Consider the following 27,799-nt stretch of genomic DNA (forward strand, 5'->3'; position numbering starts at 1 on the left):
GGTGGAGAGTGCATAGGGGTGGAGAGTGCATAGGGGTGGAGAGTGCATAGGGGTGGAGAGTGCATAGGGAGTGGAGAGTGGAGAGTGCATAGGGAGTGGAGAGTGGAGAGTGCATAGGGAGTGGAGAGTGGAGAGTGCATAGGGAGTGGAGAGTGCATAGGGAGTGGAGAGTGGAGAGTGCATAGGGAGTGGAGAGTGGAGAGGGAGTGGAGAGTGGAGAGTGGAGAGGGAGTGGAGAGTGGAGAGGGAGTGCAGAGTGCATAGGGAGTGGAGAGTGCAGAGGGAGTGCATAGGGAGTGTAGAGTGCATAGGGAGTGTAGAGTGCATAGGGAGTGTAGAGTGCATAGGGAGTGCAGAGTGTAGAGTGCATAGGGAGTGGAGAGTGCATAGGGAGTGGAGAGTGCATAGGGAGTGGAGAGTGCATAGGGAGTGCAGAGTGTAGAGTGCATAGGGAGTGGAGAGTGGAGAGTGCATAGGGAGTGGAGAATGGAGAGTGGAGAGTGCATAGAGAGTGGAGAGTGCATAGGGAGTGCAGAGTGGAGAGTGCATAGGGAGTGGAGAGTGGAGAGTGCATAGGGAGTGGAGAGTGCATAGGGAGTGGAGAGTGCATAGGGAGTGCAGAGTGGAGAGTGCATAGGGAGTGGAGAGTGGAGAGTGCATAGGGAGTGGAGAATGGAGAGTGGAGAGTGCATAGAGAGTGGAGAGTGCATAGGGAGTGCAGAGTGGAGAGTTGTTGGACAGGCCACATGAAGGGCTCGCTCCCTCCCCGCAGGACAGGGCCCGGGCCACCGTCAGCACCATTGCCCGGCCCAGCCGCCATCTTGGACACGGCACCGCGCGGCCTCAGCCCGACCCCAACCCTGGGCCTGGCCAGGCCCCGACATCCCGGCACCACCCTCCACCCAGGAGGTGAACGGCCCACTTGGCAGGTCAATGGGAGTACGAAGTGTCGATGGCTCTCCCCCGCCAGGTGCCGAGCACCCCCAGCCTCCTCGGGCGCTGGCTCCGCCCCCCTGCTGGGTGTCTGGACTCCCTCATCCCGGACCTCCCGACCTCCAAGAGCGAGGGTCCGGACATCAAAGGGCGCCAGACCTATAACTGGGGCAGCCCCAGGACAGGAAGGCAGTTGTATCCTGGAGTCGAGAGACACCGCGACGAACTCATCCTTGACGGACTGTTGGCGCTGCCACAGCCCTGCCTTGTGAACTATTGTCCTGCCTGCTGGCGCTGCCGCGGCCCTCTGTAACCTTCATCCTCGTGGGACCTGCTGGCGCTGCCGCGGCCCTCTGTAACCTTCATCCTCGTGGGACCTGCTGGCGCTGCCGCGGCCCGTTGCAACCTGCATTCTCGTGGGACCTGCTGGCGCTGCCGCGGCCCGTTGTAACCTTCATCCTCGTTGGGACCTGCTGGCGCTGCCGCGGCCCGTTGCAACCTGCACCCTCGTGGGACCTGCTGGCGCTGCCGCGGCCCGTTGTAACCTCCATCCTCGTTGGGACCTGCTGGCGCTGCCGCGGCCCGTTGCAACCTGCATTCTCGTGGGACCTGCTGGCGCTGCCGTGACCCGTTGTAACCTTCATCCTCGTTGGGACCTGCTGGCGCTGCCGCGGCCCGTTGCCACCTACGACCTCTTCGGGACCTGCCGGCGCTGCCGCGGTCTGACCCATCCGAACACCGAGCTCGAGGATTGTGAGCTATCACCGTTACACACCCGTACCCGTGGGTACCAAGACTGTCCCGCTACCCCCTTCCCTTACTAGAGACTAGAATTGAGAGGATCATCGTGTCCTGATCGCCTTGTATCGTACCACACTACTACCCGAAGTGCCTATAAAAGGTGTTACCCTAATCTTTGTGTGGTGTCCATCTGTGGGGGGGAAGTTACCTGTCTGTGCGATCACTGTGCTCGGCCGGCCCTCCCGGTCCCCGTCTAACATTGGTGGCTAGCGGCGCGATCCGAACCAACGCGTACCGTACAGACAGTAACTCACCCTACGACTAAAACCACAATGACGACCAAAGAGAGCGGATCGGCGGAGAAGTTCCAGATGGAAAAGCTGGAAGAATACAACCACCGAGAGCTCAAACAATTTTGCATGGACTTAGGCATTGCTACCACCGGGCTAAGCACAAAAGAAGACTTCAAAAACGCCCTAGAGGCCTGGACAGAGACAAATACCGCAACCCCCCGGGACCCCGCAGCCCCGGAAGTCAACACCACCCGGACGGAGGAACGGAGAACAGGCCCCTCCCATGAAGAGATCCAAGAGCGGGAAAAAAATAGATTACACGAGTTAGACTTGGCACGACTCAGATTAGACGGAGAATTGAAACTGGCGGAACAAAAAATAAACTTAGAACACTTACGGCTCAGAGAAGAGCGAGAGGAAAAACAGAGACAGAGAGACCTCGAAGAAAAAAGACTGGCATACGAGCACGAGTGCAAACTAGCGGAGATAGAAATACGCAAACTGAACAAAAACCTAGGGGTGCCCGAGCAACCGCACTCCCCGGGTCCTACCGAGCAGAAGGTCCACATCCCCAAGGATGTGGTCCGAGAATATCACCGGAACGACGACATACAGCAGTGGTTCAAGGCCTATGAAATTGCCATGACCGCCCACCGGGTCGCTCGAAGTGACTGGGGAGCCGGTCTATGGGGGAGATTCGTCAACGAGGGTCGTGATGCCCTGCTGCAGCTTCCGGACCATCAAATGACGTCCTATGACCACATGAAGGCCGCCCTTCTCAGTCGATATGGACTTACACCCGAAATGTACCGCCAGAGGTTCCGCAACTGCACCCGGATCCCAGGTACGACGTGGTTGGAATACGTGAACTATTTCAGCCGAGCCTTCGAGGGGTGGATCAAGGGTAACAACGTAACCACTTACGAACAACTCTTCAATCTCATTGTGTGGGAGCACCTCTCCAACAACTGCTTTGTCGAGCTCAGGCAGCACCTCCTCGACAGTAAATTGACTGAACCCCGGCAGCTCGCCACCGAGGCTGACCGGTGGGAGAGCACCCGAGTGGCCCGGAGTGGGCCGAATGAGCAGAACAGAACCAACCAAGGTCACCATCGTCCCCGAGGAGGAGGAGGAGGCCCGGGCCGGGGCAGAGACGCCGCCCCGGCCGCACCCACTAACGCCACCCCGGCCCCAGCAGGCCGGGGAAACCCCCCGATGCGCCCGGGGTTCCGAGCTAACGTGACGTGTCATCGATGCCAGCGAGTCGGCCACTATGCCAGTGACCCGACCTGCCCGAAGAACCAGGCCCCCGGGCCCCGCCAGATGGCGGCCGCCGCCCTGGGAGAAGAACAAGTCTCCGAAGACACGGAGACCTATGAGTCGGAGCAGTTCGAGTGGGAACCCGCCGCCATGACCCTGGCATGCCTAGGGGGAAGAGACATGGTCCCGCGGACTCCCCTGCCCGCCAACACTCGGAAGTACAGCCAATGGGTGAGCATCAATGGGCGCAAGGCCGAGGCCCTGCGTGACACCGGGGCCAGTGTGACGGCCGTCCGCTGTCACCTGGTGACCCCAGAACAAATCCTACCAAACGTACTTTGCCCCGTCCGATCGGCAGATAACTCGGAGAGCCTGTGTCGGATGGCCTGCGTCCCCTTCGAATGGGGAGGAGTGTCCGGCATGCTGAAAGTAACTGTCCGTGACGATGCCCCCGTAGACTGCCTCCTGGGGAACGATCTCGAGAGCTCCCCGTGGGCCGCTGTGGAAAGAAGAGAGCATCTGGGGATGTTGGGTCTCCCGGACTGGGCGTGCGTAACCACCCGGTCCATGGCCACCCGCACCATCCCTAGACCAGAAGAACCAGAATGGGCAGCACCTCCGCCCTCGATCACTCCAGAAGAAGACTTCCTCCAGACCGACCACCCGGACCCCACCCCAGAGGGGTCCACACAGCCCCCCGAGCTTCCCGACCTGGCTCAGTGGCGTCAAGAAGGGGGGCCCACCCAGGAACAATTCCGGCAGGAGCAAAAGACCTGCCCCTCCCTCGAGGGATTGCGACAGCAAGCGCTCGCCCAGAGCCAAGGAGACACCACCGGGGCCCACTGGGTTTATTGGGACAATGATCTCTTGTACAGCGAACAGAAAATCGCAGAACTGGGGGCCGGGCGAGTGCTGGTGGTGCCCCTCCACTTCAGAGACTTCCTGTTGAACCTAGCCCATGATGTCCCCCTGGCCGGGCACCTGGGCCAAGACAAGACCTACCACCGCCTGGTGACTCACTTTTTTTGGCCCAAAATGAGAAATGACGTATCCAACCATTGCCGGTCCTGCCCGACCTGCCAGGCCAGTGGGAAGAGCGGCCGCAAACTCAAGGCACCCCTACAACCATTCCCCGTGGTGACCACCCCGTTCGAAAGGGTGGGAATAGACATTGTGGGGCCCCTGGACCCCCGAACAGCACAGGGACATCGCTTCATCCTGGTCCTGGTGGATCACGCTACCCGCTATCCTGAGGCGGTCCCCCTTCGTATGATAACAGCCCCAGTAGTGGGTCGAGCCTTGATGGGGATCTTCTCTCGAGTGGGCTTCCCCCGGGAAGTCGTCAGCGACAGGGGTACGAACTTTATTTCAAAGTATATGAAATCCCTCTGGCAGCAGTGCGGAGTCACTTACCGATTCACCACCCCCTATCACCCCCAGGGGAACGGACTGGTCGAGCGGTTCAACCGCACCCTCAAGGGGATGATCATGGGGCTGGAAGAACCCCTACGCCGCCAGTGGGACGTGCTACTACCGTGCCTCCTCTTCGCCTACCGAGAAGTCCCCCAGAAGTCCCTCGGCTTCAGCCCCTTCGAACTCCTGTACGGACACCCCGTTCGCGGGCCTCTCAGCCTAGTGAAGGAGGAATGGGAAATGGCCCCCCTAAAGACCCCTCCGGACGTCTACAAATACCTCCTGACCCTCCGTAATCAGACCCGGAAATTCAGGGAGATCGCTAAAGCCAATCTGGAGGCCAGTCAAGAGGACATGAAGAAGTGGTACGACCAACATGCCTCCTCCATCGAGTTTGAACCGGGTCAGCAGGTATGGGTGATGTCCCCCATCGAACCATGTGCCTTGCAGGACAAATGGACGGGGCCCTTCAAGGTGATCGAGCGCAGGAGCCCCGTCACCTATCTCATCGACCTGGAGTCCCCCCGGAACCCCCTCCGGGTCCTCCACGCCAACCGACTCAAACCCCACTTCGTGCGCTCAGAGCTCAGCCTGCTGATGGCTACCGACAGTGGCGCAGAAGGAGACTCCGAGCCCCTCCCCGACCTACTGAGGACCCGGGAAAGAGATGGTTCGGTGGACGGGGTCCGACTCTCTGAGGCCCTGACCCCAGAGCAGCGTCAAGATTGCCGGGCCCTTCTGCTGCCGTTCGCAAACCTGTTCTCTCTCGCACCCGGAGTCACCTCCTGGTGTCTGCACGACGTGGACACGGGGGACAGTCCTCCTGTTCGACACCGGGCATACCGAGTACCGGATCGGGTACGTACATGCATCCAAGAAGAAGTCTCCAAGATGCTCGCCCTCGGAGTCATCGAACCTTCGGACAGTCCCTGGGCCAGCCCGGTCGTCCTGGTCCCCAAGGCCGCGGCCCCGGGCACCACCCCTGAACTCCGGTTCTGCATTGACTATCGGGGTCTGAACGCGGTCACCCGAACCGACGCTCACCCTATCCCCCGAGCAGATGAACTAGTCGACCGCATGGGGGCAGCCCGCTACCTAAGCATCTTCGACCTGACAGCGGGCTACTGGCAGATCGGCCTCACCCCCAGAGCCCAAGAACGTTCCGCTTTCTCCACCCCGGATGGGCACTACCATTTCAGAGTGATGCCCTTCGGCATGAAGAACGCTCCAGCCACTTTTCAAAGACTGGTGAACCAGGTATTGGCAGGCCTCGAAGAATTCAGCGCCGCCTACCTGGACGACATCGCGGTATACAGCCGCCACTGGACGGATCACCTCCACCACCTCAGAGAGGTCCTGCAGGCCCTCCAACAGGCCGGCCTCACCATAAAGGCCAGCAAGTGCCAAATCGGCCAGGGGTCCGTGACCTACCTCGGACACCAAGTGGGGAGCGGTCTGGTGGCCCCCCTCCAACTCAAGGTAGCTGCCATTCAGTCCTGGCAACCCCCCGAGACACAAACCGAGGTCCGAGCCTTCCTGGGGCTCACCGGATACTACCGGCGGTTTGTAAGGGACTATGGCAGCATTGTGGGGCCCCTCACGGAGCTCACGTCTAAGAACCACCCAAAAAGAGTCAACTGGACTCCCGACTGTCAAGCAGCCTTCGAGACGCTGAAGGCCGCCATGTGCACCGCTCCTGTGCTCCAGGCCCCCGACTACAGCCGCGAGTTCATCGTGCAGACCGATGCCTCCGACCAGGGTATTGGGGCCGTCCTCTCCCAACTGAACCCCGAGGGAGTGGACCAACCAGTGGCCTTCATCAGCAGACGCCTACTGCCCCGAGAACAGCGCTGGAGCACCATTGAGCGAGAGGCCTTCGCGGTGGTATGGGCCCTCAAGAAGCTCCGGCCGTACCTCTTCGGAACCCATTTCCGGGTACAGACGGACCATCGGCCCCTGCAATGGCTCATGCAGATGCGGGGGGAGAACCCCAAACTATTGCGATGGTCCATCTCCCTGCAGGGGATGGACTTCACTGTGGAACATCGCCCTGGCCAAGACCACGCCAACGCGGATGGCCTGTCCCGCTTTTTCCGCCTCGACGAGGAAAGTCCCCAAGAAGATGGGTGACTCTCCCCGCCTTCAGCTGGGGGGGACGCATGTTGGACAGGCCACATGAAGGGCTCGCTCCCTCCCCGCAGGACAGGGCCCGGGCCACCGTCAGCACCATTGCCCGGCCCAGCCGCCATCTTGGACACGGCACCACGCGGCCGCGCGGCCTCAGCCCGACCCCAACCCTGGGCCTGGCCAGGCCCCGACATCCCGGCACCACCCTCCACCCAGGAGGTGAACGGCCCACTTGGCAGGTCAATGGGAGTACGAAGTGTCGATGGCTCTCCCCCGCCAGGTGCCGAGCACCCCCAGCCTCCTCGGGCGCTGGCTCCGCCCCCCCTGCTGGGTGTCTGGACTCCCTCATCCCGGACCTCCCGACCTCCAAGAGCGAGGGTCCGGACATCAAAGGGCGCCAGACCTATAACTGGGGCAGCCCCAGGACAGGAAGGCAGTTGTATCCTGGAGTCGAGAGACACCGCGACGAACTCATCCTTGACGGACTGTTGGCGCTGCCACAGCCCTGCCTTGTGAACTATTGTCCTGCCTGCTGGCGCTGCCGCGGCCCTCTGTAACCTTCATCCTCGTGGGACCTGCTGGCGCTGCCGCGGCCCTCTGTAACCTTCATCCTCGTGGGACCTGCTGGCGCTGCCGCGGCCCGTTGCAACCTGCATTCTCGTGGGACCTGCTGGCGCTGCCGCGGCCCGTTGTAACCTTCATCCTCGTTGGGACCTGCTGGCGCTGCCGCGGCCCGTTGCAACCTGCACCCTCGTGGGACCTGCTGGCGCTGCCGCGGCCCGTTGTAACCTCCATCCTCGTTGGGACCTGCTGGCGCTGCCGCGGCCCGTTGCAACCTGCATTCTCGTGGGACCTGCTGGCGCTGCCGCGACCCGTTGTAACCTTCATCCTCGTTGGGACCTGCTGGCGCTGCCGCGGCCCGTTGCCACCTACGACCTCTTCGGGACCTGCCGGCGCTGCCGCGGTCTGACCCATCCGAACACCGAGCTCGAGGATTGTGAGCTATCACCGTTACACACCCGTACCCGTGGGTACCAAGACTGTCCCGCTACCCCCTTCCCTTACTAGAGACTAGAATTGAGAGGATCATCGTGTCCTGATCGCCTTGTATCGTACCACACTACTACCCGAAGTGCCTATAAAAGGTGTTACCCTAATCTTTGTGTGGTGTCCATCTGTGGGGGGGAAGTTACCTGTCTGTGCGATCACTGTGCTCGGCCGGCCCTCCCGGTGGAGAGTGCATAGGGAGTGGAGAGTGCATAGGGGGTGGAGAGTAGGGAGTGCATAGGGAGTGGAGAGTGGAGAGTGCATAGGGAGTGGAGAGTGGAGAGTGCATAGGGAGTGGAGAGTGGAGAGTGCATAGGGAGTGGAGAGTGCATGGAGAGTGGAGAGTGCATGGAGAGTGGAGAGTGCATGGAGAGTGGAGAGTGCATGGAGAGTGGAGAGTGCATGGAGAGTGGAGAGTGCATAGAGAGTGGAGAGTGCATAGAGAGTGGAGAGTGCATAGGGAGTGCAGAGTGGAGAGTGCATAGGGAGTGGAGAGTGCATAGGGAGTGGAGAGTGCATAGGGAGTGGAGAGTGCATAGGGAGTGGAGAGTGCATAGGGAGTGGAGAGTGGAGAGTGCATAGGGAGTGGAGAGTGGAGAGTGCATAGGGAGTGGAGAGTGGAGAGTGCATAGGGAGTGGAGAGTGCATAGGGAGTGGAGAGTGGAGAGTGCATAGGGAGTGGAGAGTGGAGAGTGCATAGGGAGTGGAGAGTGGAGAGTGCATAGGGAGTGGAGAGTGGAGAGTGCATAGGGAGTGGAGAGTGGAGAGTGCATAGAGAGTGGAGAGTGGAGAGTGCATAGAGAGTGGAGAGTGCATAGGGAGTGGAGAGTGGAGAGTGGAGAGGGAGTGGAGAGTGGAGAGTGGAGAGGGAGTGCAGAGTGCATAGGGAGTGGAGAGTGCAGAGGGAGTGCAGAGTGTAGAGTGCATAGGGAGTGTAGAGTGCATAGGGAGTGTAGAGTGCATAGGGAGTGTAGAGTGCATAGGGAGTGCAGAGTGGAGAGTGCATAGGGAGTGGAGAGTGCATAGGGAGTGCAGAGTGGAGAGTGCATAGGGAGTGGAGAATGCATAGGGAGTGGAGAGTGGAGAGTGCATAGGGAGTGGAGAATGGAGAGTGGAGAGTGCATAGAGAGTGGAGAGTGCATAGGGAGTGCAGAGTGGAGAGTGCATAGGGAGTGGAGAGTGCATAGGGAGTGGAGAGTGCATAGGGAGTGCAGAGTGGAGAGTGCATAGGGAGTGGAGAGTGGAGAGTGCATAGGGAGTGGAGAATGGAGAGTGGAGAGTGCATAGAGAGTGGAGAGTGCATAGGGAGTGCAGAGTGGAGAGTGCATAGGGAGTGGAGAGTGCATAGGGAGTGGAGAGTGCATAGGGAGTGGAGAGTGCATAGGGAGTGGAGAGTGCATAGGGAGTGGAGAGTGCATAGGGAGTGGAGAGTGCATAGGGGTGGAGAGTGCATAGGGAGTGGAGAGTGCATAGGGAGTGGAGAGTGCATAGGGAGTGGAGAGTGCATAGGGAGTGGAGAGTGCATAGGGAGTGGAGAGTGGAGAGTGCATAGGGAGTGGAGAGTGGAGAGTGCATAGAGAGTGCAGAGTGCATAGAGAGTGCAGAGTGCATAGAGAGTGCAGAGTGCATAGGGAGTGGAGAGTGGAGAGTGCATAGGGAGTGGAGAGTGGAGAGTGCATAGGGAGTGGAGAGTGCATAGGGAGTGGAGAGTGCATAGGGAGTGGAGAGTGCATAGGGAGTGGAGAGTGCATAGGGAGTGGAGAGTGCATAGGGAGTGGAGAGTGGAGAGTGCATAGGGAGTGGAGAGTGCATGGAGAGTGGAGAGTGCATGGAGAGTGGAGAGTGCATGGAGAGTGGAGAGTGCATGGAGAGTGGAGAGTGCATGGAGAGTGGAGAGTGCATGGAGAGTGGAGAGTGCATGGAGAGTGGAGAGTGCATGGAGAGTGGAGAGTGCATGGAGAGTGGAGAGTGCATAGAGAGTGGAGAGTGCATAGGGAGTGCAGAGTGGAGAGTGCATAGGGAGTGGAGAGTGCATAGGGAGTGGAGAGTGCATAGGGAGTGGAGAGTGCATAGGGAGTGGAGAGTGCATAGGGAGTGGAGAGTGCATAGGGAGTGGAGAGTGCATAGGGAGTGGAGAGTGCATAGGGAGTGGAGAGTGCATAGGGAGTGGAGAGTGCATAGGGAGTGGAGAGTGCATAGGGAGTGGAGAGTGGAGAGTGCATAGGGAGTGCAGAGTGCATAGGGAGTGCAGAGTGCATATGGAGTGGAGAGTGCATAGGGAGTGGAGAGTGCATAGGGAGTGGAGAGTGCATAGGGAGTGGAGAGTGCATAGGGAGTGGAGAGTGCATAGGGAGTGGAGAGTGCATAGGGAGTGGAGAGTGCATAGGGAGTGGAGAGTGGAGAGTGCAGAGGGAGTGGAGAGTGCAGAGGGAGTGCAGAGTGGAGAGTGCATAGGGAGTGGAGAGTGGAGAGTGCATAGGGAGTGGAGAGTGCATAGGGAGTGGAGAGTGCATAGGGAGTGGAGAGTGGAGAGTGCATAGGGAGTGGAGAGTGCATAGGGAGTGGAGAGTGGAGAGTGCATAGGGAGTGGAGAGTGGAGAGTGCATAGGGAGTGGAGAGTGGAGAGTGCATAGGGAGTGGAGAGTGGAGAGTGCATAGGGAGTGGAGAGTGGAGAGTGCATAGGGAGTGGAGAGTGGAGAGTGCATAGGGAGTGGAGAGTGGAGAGTGCAGAGGGAGTGCAGAGTGGAGCGTGCATAGGGAGTGGAGCGTGCATAGGGAGTGGAGAGTGCATAGGGAGTGGAGAGTGCATAGGGAGTGGAGAGTGCATAGGGAGTGGAGAGTGCATAGGGAGCGGAGAGTGGAGAGTGCATAGGGAGCGGAGAGTGGAGAGTGCATAGGGAGCGGAGAGTGGAGAGTGCATAGGGAGCGGAGAGTGGAGAGTGCATAGGGAGCGGAGAGTGGAAAGTGCATAGGGAGCGGAGAGTGGAAAGTGCAGAGGGAGCGGAGAGTGGAAAGTGCAGAGGGAGCGGAGAGTGGAAAGTGCAGAGGGAGTGGAGAGTGCAGAGGGAGTGGAGAGTGCAGAGGGAGTGCAGAGTGGAGAGTGCATAGAGAGTGGAGAGTGCATAGGGAGTGGAGAGTGCATAGGGAGTGCAGAGTGGAGAGTGCACAGGGAGTGCATAGGGAGTGGAGAGTGCATAGAGAGTGCAGAGTGGAGAGTGCACAGGGAGTGCATAGGGAGTGGAGAGTGCATAGAGAGTGGAGAGTGCATAGGGAGTGGAGAGTGCATAGGTAGTGGAGAGTGCATAGAGAGTGGAGAGTGCATAGGGAGTGCAGAGTGGAGAGTGCATAGGGAGTGCAGAGTGGAGAGTGCATAGGGAGTGCAGAGTGGAGAGTGCATAGGGAGTGCAGAGTGGAGAGTGCATAGGGAGTGGAGAGTGGAGAGTGCATAGGGAGTGCATAGGGAGTGGAGAGTGCATAGGGAGTGGAGAGTGCATAGGGAGTGGAGAGTGCATAGGGAGTGGAGAGTGAAGAGTGCATAGGGAGTGGATGTTGGACCGGGCCCTTCTGGCAGGTCCACCCCTGAAGTTTGGCTTGTTATATGTGACCTGGGAATGGTGATTCCCGCTCTGAGTGTGTGTACATGAGAGAAGCCTGCCCTCCCATAGGAATGCATTGGGCATGGGTGTGCCCCCGATAGTTCCGGGTGCGTGGGGGGTACAGGCCCGAGTCTGGTATGTATGGATTCGTGTGATTGAATGCTTCAAGATGATGTATGCGGGGTGTGTGGGGCTAGAAGAGAAGTGCCACTACTAGACATCGGTGTGTGTGCGCAGTAAGTATGCTGCGCGTGATTGGCTGAAGTGAGGGAGGGGCTGTGCCTGTATCCTGTCTGGGTCTGGGCTGTCCTCCCACAATGCTGGCTCCACCCACCTGGGGTGCGTCTGGTGTCCTAACCTGGCCAGTAACAAGAAATTCCTGATAACCAGTTCTAGCTGGTTCTCACCCTGCCTGCCCCTTTTGAGACAAAGGGGTCTCATGTATAAAAGGAGGGTGTGCCCTCTTCTCGCTCTCTTGCCTGCTGGTCCTGACTGACTCCTGCCAGGGGCAGGCTGCTGCTTGGGGCTCAGGGGAAAGGCTTGCCTCCCTGAGCCCTGCCCTGCCCCTGAACCACGGCTGTCCTGGACCCTACCAAGACTCTGCTGATTTCTGCTACCCTAGCGCCGGGAGGCGCTTCATTCCCCGTTTCTGGCTGTCCTAGCGCCGCGGGGCGCTTCATTCATGCGTCCCGCGCTGGGGAGCGCTTCCTTGCGGCCCTAGCGCCTTGAGGCGCTTCCCTTATGCCTCTAGCGCTGGGAGCGCTCTACGCGTCCCGCCGGTGCCCCCCTGGCATCGGCCTGTTCGTGTGAGGGGGCCCGAGCCTCCAGCGAGAGCCTACCTCGCTTGCCCCCTCCATTGATGCCCTAATCGAGGGATCCTGGCCCTCGTCAGTTTCCCCTGTATTCATCGCCGCAGCCCGGGACCCCTCGTGAGGCCCGCCCCCGGGCCGCGCTCTGATTGGCCGGCGGCCCGGGGAGCTGCAGCGAGGGACGGAGAGAGCTGAGACATGCAGGGGGCAGCGGGAGCCTACTCCGCGCCCCTGCGACATCCCAGAAGAATGGCCGCTTCCCCCCGGGGCCCCCAGGAGCGAGAGGGAGCCCCGGAGAGCGAGGAGAGACTGGCGCGTCTACCAGCCGGTGAGTGATGCCGGAGGGGAGGCGGGGCATCGGGCCACCCCTCCCCTCCACGACTTTACGGATCCCTCGATCCTTGCCCCCTATCCCGCCAAGAACTTGCTTTGATTACTTATATAAAGATTCTTGTGAATATCCTTCCTGTGTGGCGTCTATCTGTAAGTAGTGTGATTGCTCTGCTGTTACGATTGTAGGAGAGCAGCCTCGCCAAGGAGGCCTTCCTACGGCGCTCGGCCTGTTCCAAAAAGAGAGGTGGGTCTCGGGGCGGACAGTCAGACACCTTCTGTCTCCCCTGGGGTCACCTTTCCAACAGTTAGGTGTCCCTAGCTCGGGAGGGTAGACCATCCCCCTAGGTGCAATGTGTTTCTGGATTCACCAGAAGGGTGGGATCCAGTGGTGGCAGCGAAATTGTGTCCAATATGTGCGGTCCTTGTCCCTTCCCTAGAGTAATGGTACCTGTGCCACCTGGGTCAGGTTGAGGAATCGGGGGCGGTGGAAACTGTCTTACCAGTCCAGGGGAGGGTGTGTGGATGAATGTTGAGCTTACTGAATAATGGAGTGTAAGTTCTCTGGGATGGGGAGCTTGCTGAATCAACGATAATTGTGTCTTACCTACCCCACTGAAAGCGTTGATGCATCATGTGTTCTGTACACCGCTGAATGTGTTTTATGCGTCAGGTGTCCCCCTTGTTGAATGTGTGTGAAGTTGTATCCCGGACAAGGAAGACCTGCTGGCTCGGCCGCGGCTTGCCTTGGGGAGAGCGGAACACTGAGACCTGCTGGCGCTGCCGCGGCTCATCTTGTTTGTATGTATGTGTAGTTGTATCCCGGACAAGGAAGACCTGCTGGCGCTGCCGCGGCTTGCCTTGGGGAGAGCTGAACACTGAGACCTGCTGGCGCTGCCGCGGTTCATTTTTGTTGAATTTATGTGTGGTTGTATCCCGGACAAGGAAGACCTGCTGGCGCTGCCGCGGCTTGCCTTGGGGAGAGCTGAACACTGAGACCTGCTGGCGCTGCCGCGGCTCATTTTTGTTGAATTTATGTGTAGTTGTATCCCGGACAAGGAAGACCTGCTGGCTCGGCCGCGGCTTGCCTTGGGGAGAGCTGAACACTGAGACCTGCTGGCGCTGCCGCGGCTCATCCTAGTACAAGAGGGAACTCCTGCCTGCGGAGGGAGGAGAGGAAGTGTTAGATTCCATTTTTTTTCTTGTAAAAAGTCCTGGTGCGCCAGGCATCTGGCCGGTAGGGTACTGCCCGCGGTTGGGGAGCCAGTAGTCGGTGTTTCCGGATCTGGACGTCGGGGCGACTGTAGCCAGTGTCCTGGCCGGTTTTGTCTTCTAGATGATCCGGTGAAGTTAGTTCCCAGGTGGGAGACCAGTGGAGGGAGAGAGTTCCGAGACTGGTGAGAGACGGTGTTCTGGAGGGTGCTTCTCCTGGGAGAGCACGGAACCTCAGAAGTAGAGGTAGGGTGGGGCGAGTTTGCCCGTGACCTCTGGCCAGCCTGAGGGTGCGGACCCTAGGTGGAAGCGAAAGTGGTAAAGTGGTACTACACAAAGAAAGGGAGTGGAGTATGGCTGACGTGGGCCAGGGGTTACCACCCCCCACTCCGGGTTGGAGTACCAGTGGGGTAGCCTAGTTGGGCCTATGTTTTTATTTTATTTTTTTGTTTTCTCTTTGGTTGTTGAATGGATAAGATCAACGTGGCATAGAACTGGAGAGGGTCCCGGCAATGTGGGCCCGCGTCCATGTTTTTTTCGCCCAAAGCAGGGAAGTCCATCAGTGTGGTGATTGGCCTACCCTGCGTTTTGGGCTGGAAGGGGGCTGTGTTGGACCGGGCCCTTCTGGCAGGTCCACCCCTGAAGTTTGGCTTGTTATATGTGACCTGGGAATGGTGATTCCCGCTCTGAGTGCGTGTACATGAGAGAAGCCTGCCCTCCCATAGGAATGCATGGGGCATGGGTGTGCCCCCGATAGTTCCGGGTGTGTGGGGGGTACAGGCCCGAGTCTGGTATGTATGGATTCGTGTGATTGAATGCTTCAAGATGATGTATGCGGGGTGTGTGGGGCTAGAAGAGAAGTGCCACTTCTAGACATCGGTGTGTGTGTGCAGTAAGTATGCTGGCGCGTGATTGGCTGAAGTGAGGGAGGGGCTGTGCCTGTATCCTGTCTGGGTCTGGGCTGTCCTCCCACAATGCTGGCTCCACCCACCTGGGGTGCGTCTGGTGTCCTAACCTGGCCAGTAACAAGAAATTCCTGATAACCAGTTCTAGCTGGTTCTCACCCTGCCTGCCCCTTTTGAGACAAAGGGGTCTCATGTATAAAAGGAGGGTGTGCCCTCTTCTCGCTCTCTTGCCTGCTGGTCCTGACTGACTCCTGCCAGGGGCAGGCTGCTGCTTGGGGCTCAGGGGAAAGGCTTGCCTCCCTGAGCCCTGCCCTGCCCCTGAACCACGGCTGTCCTGGACCCTACCAAGACTCTGCTGATTTCTGCTACCCTAGCGCCGGGAGGCGCTTCATTCCCCGTTTCTGGCTGTCCTAGCGCCGCGGGGCACTTCATTCATGCGTCCCGCGCTGGGGAGCGCTTCCTTGCGGCCCTAGCGCCTTGAGGCGCTGCCCTTATGCCTCTAGCGCTGGGAGCGCTCTACGCGTCCCGCCGGTGCCCCCCCGGCATCGGCCTGTTCGTGTGAGGGGGCCCGAGCCTCCAGCGAGAGCCTACCTCGCTAGCCCCCTCCATTGATGCCCTAATCGAGGGATCCTGGCCCTCGTCAGTTTCCCCTGTATTCATCGCCGCAGCCCGGGACCCTTCGTGAGGCCCGCCCCCGGGCCGCGCTCTGAGTGGCTGGCGGCCCGGGCTGGGCTGATGACGTCTCCCCGGGCCGCGCTCTGATTGGCCGGCGGCCCGGGGAGCTGCAGCGAGGGACGGAGAGAGCTGAGACATGCAGGGGGCAGCGGGAGCCTACTCCGCGCCCCTGCGACATCCCAGAAGAATGGCCGCTTCCCCCCCGGGGCCCCCAGGAGCGAGAGGGAGCCCCGGAGAGCGAGGAGAGACCGGCGCGTCTACCAGCCGGTGAGTGATGCCGGAGGGGAGGCGGGGCATCGGGCCACATTGCCGGTGGCCGCCCCTCCCCTCCAGCGCGAGCACACATGTGCTTAGAGGCCCCCGGGGCCCCCAGTGATGCCGGGTCCCCCGAGGGGGGCCCCGCCTGCCCGCAGCTTGACCCCTGAGCGGCTCCTTCATGGCCCGTGGGGCCACCAGTGATGCCGGGTCCCCCGAGGGGGGCCCCGCCTGCCCGCAGCTTTGTCCCAAGCCCGGAGAGGCTCCAACGTGTCCCGAGCCCCGAGAGGCTCCACCTTTGGCCCCCGTCCCTATGAGCCGGCAAGGCTCCACCCACCATGTTGTTCCCGAGCCCAGAGAGGCTCCCCCATGTGGCGCATTCCTCATGAGCCGGAGAGGCTCCACCCTAGCCCATTGTCCCGAGTCGGTGAGGCTCCCACGTGTTGGCCCCCTCCTCGGTCCCCAGCTGCCCAGCACTTCGTGGGCAGCTGCTACGTGTAGGTGTGCGCTGGGCTGCTTACAGCCTGTCCTGAACATTGAGACTCTGGGCGTCCTAGCCCCGGAAGGCCCGCTGGCCTGTTGACAGTACTAGCTAAATGTAACTGTACTCCTTGAAAGTTATTCTGTGTTTCCTTCCTACAGGTACGTCTGTGGTGTTATGTACCGTGCTGTTGGACTTGGCCCGTCTGGCAGGTCCACCCCTGAAGTTTGTGCTTAGTATATGTGACCGGGGGATGGTGAGTCCCCTCCTGAGTGTGTGCGTGGTGAGAGAGACCTGCCGCCCATAGGAATGCATGGGGGATGTATGTGGCTCTGGTAGTTCCTGATGCGTGGGGCGTGCCGGGCCGTGTTTGGTATGTGTGCGCTCGTGAGGTTGAATGCTACAAGATGATGTCTGCGGCATGCGTGTGGCTAGAAGGGAAGGACCCCTTCTAGACCTTGGTGTGTGTGTGCAGTAGATGTGCTGGCGCCTGATTGGCTGAACCCGGCTGGGCCTTCCCCCACCAGGCTGGCCCCACCCCCCCGGGGGTGCGTCCAGTGTCCCTGGCCTGGCCAGCACCAAGAAATTCCTTGTAACCAGTTCCAGCTGGTTCTCTCCCTGCCTGCCCCTTTTGGAGACAAAGGGCGCTCCTGTATAAAAGGGGGGTGGGCCCTTCTCTCTCGCTCTTCTTCTTCCTGCTGGTCCTGACTGGAAGCCTGCCAGGGGCGTGCTGCTGGTTGGGCTCAGGGTTGGCTGGCCTCCCTGGGCCCTGCCCAGCCCCTGGACTCTTTGCTGGACTCTGCTGCTTGCCTTCCCCCTCTACCGCTCTGGGAGCGCTCTATTTTCCCCCTATAGCGCTGGGAGCGCTGTATCTATTCTCTAGCGCTTGGGGAGCGCTGGATTCATCGAGCCGGTGCCACCCGGCGTTTGCCCTACTCCACGGAGGTGCCAGACGCCCAGCGAGTGCCTACCTCGCCTATCCCCTTGCTTGGCATATTTACGAGGGAGCCTACTCCTCGCTACCTCCCCGAGTCACCGCTGCAGCCCGGACTCGGCTGTGGAGGCGCTGCACCCGCCTCCCCTTCCAGGGCCGCGCTGCCATTGGCGGCCCCGGAGAAGGCATTGTCCCACTGCCATTGGTCCTGGCCGCCGGGACTCCTCCCGCGTCATTGCTGGGCCGCGCGGGGATTGGCCCAACCTTGGGGGCGTCCCCACGCGCACCCGGAAGCCCAGGGAACCCGGCCGCCGCGTGAGGGGACCGAACGAAGCAGAAGTAGGACAGGTAGTAGCGGGAGCCTACTCCGCGTGCCTGTACTGTCCCCCAATGCCGCCGAGCCTCCGGAGAGCGAGGAGAGTCCAGCGCAGAACCGGTGAGTGCTGCCGGAGGGGAGGCGGGGTGTCGGAGCACATTGTCGGGCTTGCCCCTCCCCTCCAGCGCGAGCGCACTTGGGCCGGGAGGCCCGCGGACCCCCCAGTGCTACCGGGTCCCCCGAGGGGGGATCCAACCGGCCCACAGTTCTTGCCCTGAGCCCCGCGAGGCTCCGTCACGGCCCCGGGGGCCCTCAGTGATGCCGGGTCCCCCGAGGGGGGCCCCGCCTGCCCACCGTTCTTGCCCCGAGCCCCGAGGAGGCTCCAACGTGTCCCTGATCCTGCCTGGGCCCCGAGAGGCCCCACCACGTGTCCCCGACCCTGCCTGGGCCCCGAGAGGCCCCACCACGTGTCCCTGACCCTGCCTGGGCCCCGAGAGGCCCCACCACGTGTCCCTGGCCCTGCCTGGGCCCCGAGAGGCCCCACCATGTGTCCCTGACCCGGCCGAGCCTGCGAGAGGCTCCACCATTGCCCCCCTGTCCCCCCGAGCCTGCAGGGCTACGTCCCCGTCCCTCAGCGGCCCAGCACTTCGTGGGCCGCTACCACGTTTAGGTTTGCCCCGGGCTCCTTGTACCCCACTCTGGACATCGAGACTCTAAGGCGCCCTCGCCCCAGGAAGGCCATCTGGCCTAGGGGGCGCTACTGACTATTATCAATGGGATGCTGAGAATTCTTATGTGTAGCCCCGCTGATGGGGGCCTCTGTTGTGTTATGTACCTTGCCTCATGTATGTCTATGCTGGTTAGAGTGAGTTCTATTGCTAGTCCTATGAGACCCCGGGGCGTGACGTATTCTAATGCTAAGCTCCTGGTGATTATGTGTTCTAGTCCTAGTCCGAGGAAGCTCCCAGTTGTTATATGTTCTAAATGCCAACTCCATCCTGTGCACCTTCCTGGCAGTGGCCCCTTGGCCCTGCTCTGTACCTTTTCCCCGGTAACCCCTGCCGTGCCTTGAGCACATTGTAAAGTGTATGTTCCTATGTGTCCTTCCTAATACAAAGACTATTTTCCTATATACTTTGTGTGGAGTTCCTTTTGTGGGAGGCCGGGGAGGTTGCTGTTGGTGGGTGCGTGCGCAAATGCTTCACACATGTCCTCCGAGATAGGCCTGACTGCCCGCGCCGCGTTACCTAGAGGGCGAGCAGGGGTCGACTTTATATGGGAGTGGCGGTCTCTGACTGGCTGGGGTGCAAGCCCTGGCCGGCCGGGGGTCCCATTTCTTACACTGGCGGCTAGCGGTGGGATCCGGACTGGTGTTTGCGCAAGTACCACAACGATAACTGGCCTCCCTACAAAAACTCTGTATTGTAACTGGTCGCAAAGAAAGGAGATTATTGTTTTTAGGAGGTTACTTAAATGTCCGTTCTGTGAAAAATGTGTTCTGGTTAGGTGACCCTAGCCCGGGAGGGTAGATCAACCCCCTAGTGCGATGTGTTTTCTGGATTCACCAGAAGGGTGGGATCCAGTGGTGGTAGCGTAATTGTGTTCAACGTGTATGGTCCCTGGTCCTTCCCTGGAGTAATGATACCTGCACCACATGGGGTCAGGTCAGGTTGCTAAAAATGTCTTCCCTATGGAAATGTTTAATGATCAATGGAAATGTCTGTTCTGTGGAAAAAGTGTCTGTGTACCCCGTTAGTTAGTTGCCCCTAGCGTGGGAGGGTAAATCATCTCCCTAGTACAATATGGTTTTCTGGATTCCCCAGAAGGGTGGGATCCAGTGGTGTCTGCGTAGCTGTGTTCAAATGTGTATGGTCCTTGTCCCTCCCCTAGAGTGCCACCTGTGCCACCAGGGTCAGGTTGAGGAATCTGGGCGGTAGAAAACTGTCTTACCAGTCTAAGGGACGATGTGTGGATGAATGTTGAGGTGTGCTGAGTAATGGGGTGTAAGTTCTCTGGGAGGGGGAGCTTGCTGAATCAACGATAATAATGTCCTTCCTTACCCCGCTGAATGTGTTGGATGCATCAGGTCCCCTTACCCCGCTGGTTGTGTTTTAGGCGTCAGGTGTCGCCCTGGCTGAATTTATGTTGAGTTGTACTGAGACCTGCTGGCGCTGCCGCGGCTCATCTTGTAGTGTTCTAGGTGTCAGGTGTCGCCCTGGCTGAATTTAGGTTGCGTTGTACTGAGACCTGCTGGCGCTGCCGCGGCTCATCGTGTTGTGTTCTAGGTGTCAGGTGTCGCCCTGGCTGAATTTAGGTTGCGTTGTACTGAGACCTGCTGGCGCTGCCGCGGCTCATCGTGTTGTGTTCGTTGTACTGAGACCTGCTGGCGCTGCCGCGGCTCATCGTGTTGTGTTCTAGGTGTCAGGTGTCGCCCTGGCTGAATTTCGGTTGCGTTGTACTGAGACCTGCTGGCGCTGCCGCGGCTCATCTTGTTGTGTTCGTTGTACTGAGACCTGCTGGCGCTGCCGCGGCTCATCTTGTTGTGTTCTAGGTGTCAGGTGTCGCCCTGGCTGAATTTATGTTGTGTTGTACTGAGACCTGCTGGCGCTGCCGCGGCTCATCTTGTGGTGTTTTAGGTGTCAGGTGTCGCCCTGGCGGAATTCATGTTAAGTTGTATCCCGGACAAGGAAGACCTGCTGGCTCGGCCGCGGCTTGCCTTGGGGAGAGCTGAACACTTAGTTCCCAGGTGGAAGACCAGTGGAGGGAGGAAGTTCCAAGACTGGTAGGAAGGTGTGTTCTGAGGGTGTTTCTCCTGGGAGAACGCGGAACCTCAGAAGTAGAGGTAGGGTGGGGCATTCTTGCCCGTGACCTCTGGTAAACCTGAGGGTGCGGACCCTAGGTGGAAGGAACCGTGGTAGTCGTGGCTACACTGAGAAAGGGAGTGGAGAATGGCTGTTGGGGGCCAGGGGTACCGCCCCCCACTTCGGATTAGCAGGGACCAGTGGTATCTGGATGGCTTAGGGCCTGGTCCTAGTCATGGGCAACTAAGGAGTACCAGGTGGGTAGCCTGGTTGGACCTATGTCTTCATTTTTTATTTTTTTTGTTGTTGGTTGTTTTTGGGTTCTTTTTTTGTTTTAACTTTTATTATTTTTAATATGGATATGTTTATTGGTCCGGCACTGCGGGCCGCGTCCACGTCCTACCGCCCTGCAGCAGGGAAGTCCATCCCGGTAGTGATTGGTCTGCCCTGCGTTTGGGCTGGGGGGGGCATGTGTTGGACTTGGCCCGTCTGGCAGGTCCACCCCTGAAGTTTGTGCTTAGTATATGTGACCGGGGGATGGTGAGTCCCCTCCTGAGTGTGTGCGTGGTGAGAGAGACCTGCCGCCCATAGGAATGCATGGGGGATGTATGTGGCTCTGGTAGTTCCTGATGCGTGGGGCGTGCCGGGCCGTGTTTGGTATGTGTGCGCTCGTGAGGTTGAATGCTACAAGATGATGTCTGCGGCATGCGTGTGGCTAGAAGGGAAGGACCCCTTCTAGACCTTGGTGTGTGTGTGCAGTAGATGTGCTGGCGCCTGATTGGCTGAACCCGGCTGGGCCTTCCCCCACCAGGCTGGCCCCACCCCCCCGGGGGTGCGTCCAGTGTCCCTGGCCTGGCCAGCACCAAGAAATTCCTTGTAACCAGTTCCAGCTGGTTCTCTCCCTGCCTGCCCCTTTTGGAGACAAAGGGCGCTCCTGTATAAAAGGGGGGTGGGCCCTTCTCTCTCGCTCTTCTTCTTCCTGCTGGTCCTGACTGGAAGCCTGCCAGGGGCGTGCTGCTGGTTGGGCTCAGGGTTGGCTGGCCTCCCTGGGCCCTGCCCAGCCCCTGGACTCTTTGCTGGACTCTGCTGCTTGCCTTCCCCCTCTACCGCTCTGGGAGCGCTCTATTTTCCCCCTATAGCGCTGGGAGCGCTGTATCTATTCTCTAGCGCTTGGGGAGCGCTGGATTCATCGAGCCGGTGCCACCCGGCGTTTGCCCTACTCCACGGAGGTGCCAGACGCCCAGCGAGTGCCTACCTCGCCTATCCCCTTGCTTGGCATATTTACGAGGGAGCCTACTCCTCGCTACCTCCCCGAGTCACCGCTGCAGCCCGGACTCGGCTGTGGAGGCGCTGCACCCGCCTCCCCTTCCAGGGCCGCGCTGCCATTGGCGGCCCCGGAGAAGGCATTCTCCCACTGCCATTGTTCCTGGCCGCCGGGACTCCTCCCGCGTCATTGCTGGGCCGCGCGGGGATTGGCCCAACCTTGGGGGCGTCCCCACGCGCACCCGGAAGCCCAGGGAACCCGGCCGCCGCGTGAGGGGACCGAACGAAGCAGAAGTAGGACAGGTAGTAGCGGGAGCCTACTCCGCGTGCCTGTACTGTCCCCCAATGCCGCCGAGCCTCCGGAGAGCGAGGAGAGTCCAGCGCAGAACCGGTGAGTGCTGCCGGAGGGGAGGCGGGGTGTCGGAGCACATTGTCGGGCTTGCCCCTCCCCTCCAGCGCGAGCGCACTTGGGCCGGGAGGCCCGCGGACCCCCCAGTGCTACCGGGTCCCCCGAGGGGGATCCAACCGGCCCACAGTTCTTGCCCTGAGCCCCGCGAGGCTCCGTCACGGCCCCGGGGGCCCTCAGTGATGCCGGGTCCCCCGAGGGGGGCCCCGCCTGCCCACCGTTCTTGCCCCGAGCCCCGAGGAGGCTCCAACGTGTCCCTGATCCTGCCTGGGCCCCGAGAGGCCCCACCACGTGTCCCCGACCCTGCCTGGGCCCCGAGAGGCCCCACCACGTGTCCCTGACCCTGCCTGGGCCCCGAGAGGCCCCACCACGTGTCCCTGGCCCTGCCTGGGCCCCGAGAGGCCCCACCATGTGTCCCTGACCCGGCCGAGCCTGCGAGAGGCTCCACCATTGCCCCCCTGTCCCCCCGAGCCTGCAGGGCTACGTCCCCGTCCCTCAGCGGCCCAGCACTTCGTGGGCCGCTGCCACGTTTAGGTTTGCCCCGGGCTCCTTGTAGCCCACTCTGGACATCGAGACTCTAAGGCGCCCTCGCCCCAGGAAGGCCATCTGGCCTAGGGGGCGCTACTGACTATTATCAATGGATGCTGAGAATTCTTATGTGTAGCCCCGCTGATGGGGGCCTCTGTTGTGTTATGTACCTTGCCTCATGTATGTCTATGCTGGTTAGAGTGAGTTCTATTGCTAGTCCTATGAGACCCCGGGGCGTGACGTATTCTAATGCTAAGCTCCTGGTGATTATGTGTTCTAGTCCTAGTCCGAGGAAGCTCCCAGTTGTTATATGTTCTAAATGCCAACTCCATCCTGTGCACCTTCCTGGCAGTGGCCCCTTGGCCCTGCTCTGTACCTTTTCCCCGGTAACCCCTGCCGTGCCTTGAGCACATTGTAAAGTGTATGTTCCTATGTGTCCTTCCTAATACAAAGACTATTTTCCTATATACTTTGTGTGGAGTTCCTTTTGTGGGAGGCCGGGGAGGTTGCTGTTGGTGGGTGCGTGCGCAAATGCTTCACACATGTCCTCCGAGATAGGCCTGACTGCCCGCGCCGCGTTACCTAGAGGGCGAGCAGGGGTCGACTTTATATGGGAGTGGCGGTCTCTGACTGGCTGGGGTGCAAGCCCTGGCCGGCCGGGGGTCCCATTTCTTACACGTGCCATTCCTTCCCCCCTGTATAACCTTGCTTCATGTGTGCATGTGTGTTGATACTGGTTAGAGTGAGTTCTAGTGCTAGTCCTATGAAACCCCGGGGCGTGACGTATTCTAATGCTAAGCTCCTGGTGATTATGTGTTCTAGTCCTAGTTCGAGGAAACTCCCAGTTGTTATGTGTTCTAAATGCCGGCTCCATCATGTGCATATCCCTGGCAGTGGTCCCATGGCCCTGCCCTGTATATTGTCCCTTGTAAATCCTGCCCGTGCCTCTGGCACCCTGTAAGGTATGTGTTCTTATGTGTCCCTTTTAATACAAAAGCTATTTTCATATATATCTGGTGTGGAGTCCTTTTGTGGGGGGCCCGGAAGGTTGTTATTGGGGGTGCGTGCGCGAATGCTTTACACATGACCTCCGAGATAGGCCTGACTGCTCGTGCCAAGCTACCAAGGGGGTGAGCAGGGGTTGTCTTGGCGGGTGACTTCCCTACCCTAACTAGAAGTGGTGATTTCTGCCTGGCCTTGGCCCCGGCCTCGGCCAACCAGGGATCCCATTTCTAACAGTGGAGAGTGCATAGGGAGTGGAGAGTGCATAGGGAGTGGAGAGTGCATAGGGAGTGGAGAGTGCATAGGGAGTGGAGAGTGCATAGGGAGTGGAGAGTGCATAGGGAGTGGAGAGTTGTAAGAAATGGAACCCCCCGGCCGGCCAGGGCTTGCGCCACAGCCAGTCAGAGACCGCCACTCCTATATAAAGTCGACCCCTGCTCGCCCTCTAGGTAACGCGGCGCGGGCAGTCAGGCCTATCTCGGAGGACATGTGTGAAGCATTTGCGCACGCACCCACCAACAGCAACATCCCAGGCCTCCCACAAAAGGAACTCCACACGAAGTATATATGAAAATAGTCTTTGTATTAGACAGGACACATAGGAACATACACTTTACAAGGGGTTCAAGGCACGGCAGGGGTTACCAGGGAAAAGGTACAGGGCAGGGCCAAGGGACCACTGCCAGTGGTACGCATCTGATGGAACTGGCATTAGAACACATATCTCCTGGGAGCTTCCTAGAACTAGCAGTAGACTCACTCTGACCAGGGATCACATACATGAGACATTGGGTACTCAGGCTGGAAGGGACAAGGTACATAACACAACAGAGGCCCCCATCAGCAGGGCTACACATAGTCAATCAGCAGGGCAACACATAGTAATCCTCAGCTTCACATGCATATTAGTCCGTAGCACCCCCTAGGCCAGATGACCATCCTGGGGCAGGGGCGCCTTAGAGTCTCGGTGTCCAAAGGGGCCTGAAAGGGCCCGGGCAAACCTAAACGTGGCAGCGGCCCACGAAGTGCTGGGCCGCTGAGGGACTTGGCGGAGCCTTGCCGGCTCAGGGGGACAGGAGGGCGATGGTGGAGCCTCTCGGGGCTCAGAGAAACAGGGGAGCACGTGGTGGAGCCTCTCGGGGCTCAGGGAAACAGGGGGGCACGTGGTGGAGCCTCGCGGGGCTCAGGGAGACAACTGTGGGCAGGCGGGGCCCCCCTCGGGGGACCCGACATCAATGGCGGCCCCTCGGGCCATGAGGGAGCCTCTCGGGGCCCAGGCAGGGTCAGGGGCACGTGGTGGAGCCTCCTCGGGCTCAGGGGCTATCTGGGTGGAGCCTCGCGGGCTCGGGGGACCAAACAGGTAGAGGGAGCCTCTCGGGGCTCAGGGGGGGGCAAGGTATGGCCAGGCGGGGTCCCCCCTCGGGGGACCCGGCGTTACTGGGGGCCCCGGGGGCCTCTGAGCACACTCGGGCTCGCGCTGGAGGGGAGGGGCGGCCACCGGCAATGTGGCCCGATGCCCCGCCTCCCCTCCGGCATTACTCACCGGTCGCCGAGCGCGCCGGTCTCTCTCCGCTCTCCGGGGCTCCCTCTCGCTCCTGGGGGCCCCGGGGGGAAGTCGCGGCGGTCCTGGGGTCAAGCAGGGGCGCGGAGTAGGCTCCCGCTGCCCCCTGCATTACTCGGCTCTTCGTTCCTCGCCTCCACAGCTTCCCGGGCCGGTGTCCAATCACAGCGCGGCCCGGGGAGACGTCAGGAGCCAAGCCCGGGCCGCCATCCAATCACAGCGCGGCCCGGGGGAGGGCTTCACGGAGGGGTCCCGGGCCGGCGGCGGTGACTTGGGGGGAATTGACGAGGGTCAGGCCCCCTCGGGAATGGGGCAGTAGCGAGGTAGGCACTCGCTGGGGGTGTAGAACCCCGCAGAACAGGGCAAAGGCCGGGTAGCACCGGCGGGTGGACGGAAGCGCTCCCAGCGCTAGAAACACGGGCAAAGCGCTCCAAAGCGCTAGGAGACAGAGTGAAGCGCTCCAAGCGCTAGGGGTCGGAGGAAAGCGCTCCCAAGCGCTAGATGAGGGATAGCAAAGTCCATGGGAGAGTCCAGGACCTCAGGAGGAGTACAGCATCTCCTAGGAGGGGCAGAGGCCCAACAGCAGTTCAGGAGCAGGGCAGGGCCCAGGGAGACCAGCCAACCCTGAGCCCACGCAGCAGCAGCCCCTGGCAGGGTTCCAGTCAGGAGAAGCAGGAAGAGAGAAGAGAGAGAGAAAAGGGCCCACCCTCCTTTTATACAGGAGCTCCCTTTGTCTCCAAAAGGGGCAGGCAGGGAGAGAACCAGCTGGAACTGGTTATAAGGAATTTCTTGGTGCTGGCCAGGCCAGGGACACTGGACGCACCCCCGGGGGGTGGGGCCAGCCTGGTGGGGGAAGGCCCAGCCAGCTTCAGCCAATCACGCGCCAGCACACCTACTGCACACACACACCAAGGTCTAGAAGGGGCTCTTCCCTTCTAGCCACACGCATGCCACATATGTCATCTTGTAGCATTCAACCTCACGAGCGCACACATACCAAACACGGCCCGGCCCGCCCCACGCATCGGGAACTGCCAGAGCCACATACATCCCCCATGCATTCCTATGGGCGGCAGGTCTCTCTCACCACGCACACACTCAGGAGGGGACTCACCATCCCCCGGTCACATATACTAAGCACAACTTCAGGGATGGACCTGCCAGACGGGCCAAGTCCACAACATGCCCCCCCCAGCCCAAACGCAGGGGAGACCAATCACTACCGGGATGGACTTCCCTGCTGCAGGGCGGTAGGACGTGGACGCGGCCCGCAGTGCCGGACCAATAAACATATCCATATTAAAAATAATAAAAGTTAAAACAAAAACAAACAAAAAAAAATAAAAATGAAGACATAGGTCCAACCAGGCTACCCACCTGGTACTCCTTAGTTGCCCATGACTAGGACCAGGCCCTAAGCCATCCAGATACCACTGGTCCCTGCTAATCCGAAGTGGGGGGGCGGTACCCCATGCCCCCAACAGCCATTCTCCACTCCCTTTCTCAGTGTAGCCACGACTACCACGGTTCCTTCCACCTAGGGTCCGCACCCTCAGGTTTACCAGAGGTCACGGGCAAGAATGCCCCACCCTACCTCTACTTCTGAGGTTCCGCGTTCTCCCAGGAGAAACACCCTCAGAACACACCTTCCTACCAGTCTTGGAACTTCCTCCCTCCACTGGTCTTCCATCTGGGAACTAAGCGTTCAGCTCTCCCCAAGGCAAGCCGCGGCCGAGCCAGCAGGTCTTCCTTGTCCGGGATACAACTTAACATGAATTCCGCCAGGGCGACACCTGACACCTAAAACACCACAAGATGAGCCGCGGCAGCGCCAGCAGGTCTCAGTACAACGCAACCTAAATTCAGCCAGGGCGACACCTGACACCTAGAACACAACACGATGAGCCGCGGCAGCGCCAGCAGGTCTCAGTACAACGAACACAGCAAGATGAGCCGCGGCAGCGCCAGCAGGTCTCAGTACAACGCAACCTAAATTCAGCCAGGGCGACACCTGACACCTAGAACACAACAAGATGAGCCGCGGCAGCGCCAGCAGGTCTCAGTACAACGCAACCTAAATTCAGCCAGGGCGACACCTGACACCTAGAACACAACACGATGAGCCGCGGCAGCGCCAGCAGGTCTCAGTACAACGAACACAACAAGATGAGCCGCGGCAGCGCCAGCAGGTCTCAGTACAACGCAACCTAAATTCAGCCAGGGCGACACCTGACACCTAGAATACAACAAGATGAGCCGCGGCAGCGCCAGCAGGTCTCAGTGCAACGAACACAACAAGATGAGCCGCGGCAGCGCCAGCAGGTCTCAGTACAACGCAACCTAAATTCAGCCAGGGCGACACCTGACGCCTAAAACACAACCAGCGGGGTAAGGGGACTTGATGCATCCAACACATTCAGCGGGGTAAGGAAGGACATTATTATCGTTGATTCAGCAAGCTCCCCCTCCCAGGGAACTTACACCCCATTACTCAGCACACCTCAACATTCATCCACACATCGTCCCTTAGACTGGTAAGACAGTTTTCTACCGCCCAGATTCCTCAACCTGACCCTGGTGGCACAGGTACCATTACTCTAGGGAAGGAACAGGGACCATACACATTGAACACAATTACGCTGCCACCACTGGATCCCACCCTTCTGGTGAATCCAGAAAACACATCGCACTAGGGGGTTGATCTACCCTCCCGGGCTAGGGTCACCTAACCAGAACACATTTTTCACAGAACGGACATTTAAGTAACCTCCTAAAAACAATAATCTCCTTTCTTTGCGACCAGTTACAATACAGAGTTTTTGTAGGGAGGCCAGTTATCGTTGTGGTACTTGCGCAAACACCAGTCCGGATCCCACCGCTAGCCGCCAGTGTAAGAAATGGAACCCCCCG

The sequence above is a fragment of the Lissotriton helveticus genome, chromosome 10 (assembly GCF_964261635.1).
Source record: "Lissotriton helveticus chromosome 10, aLisHel1.1, whole genome shotgun sequence".
Classification (NCBI taxonomy): Eukaryota; Metazoa; Chordata; class Amphibia; order Caudata; family Salamandridae; genus Lissotriton; species Lissotriton helveticus.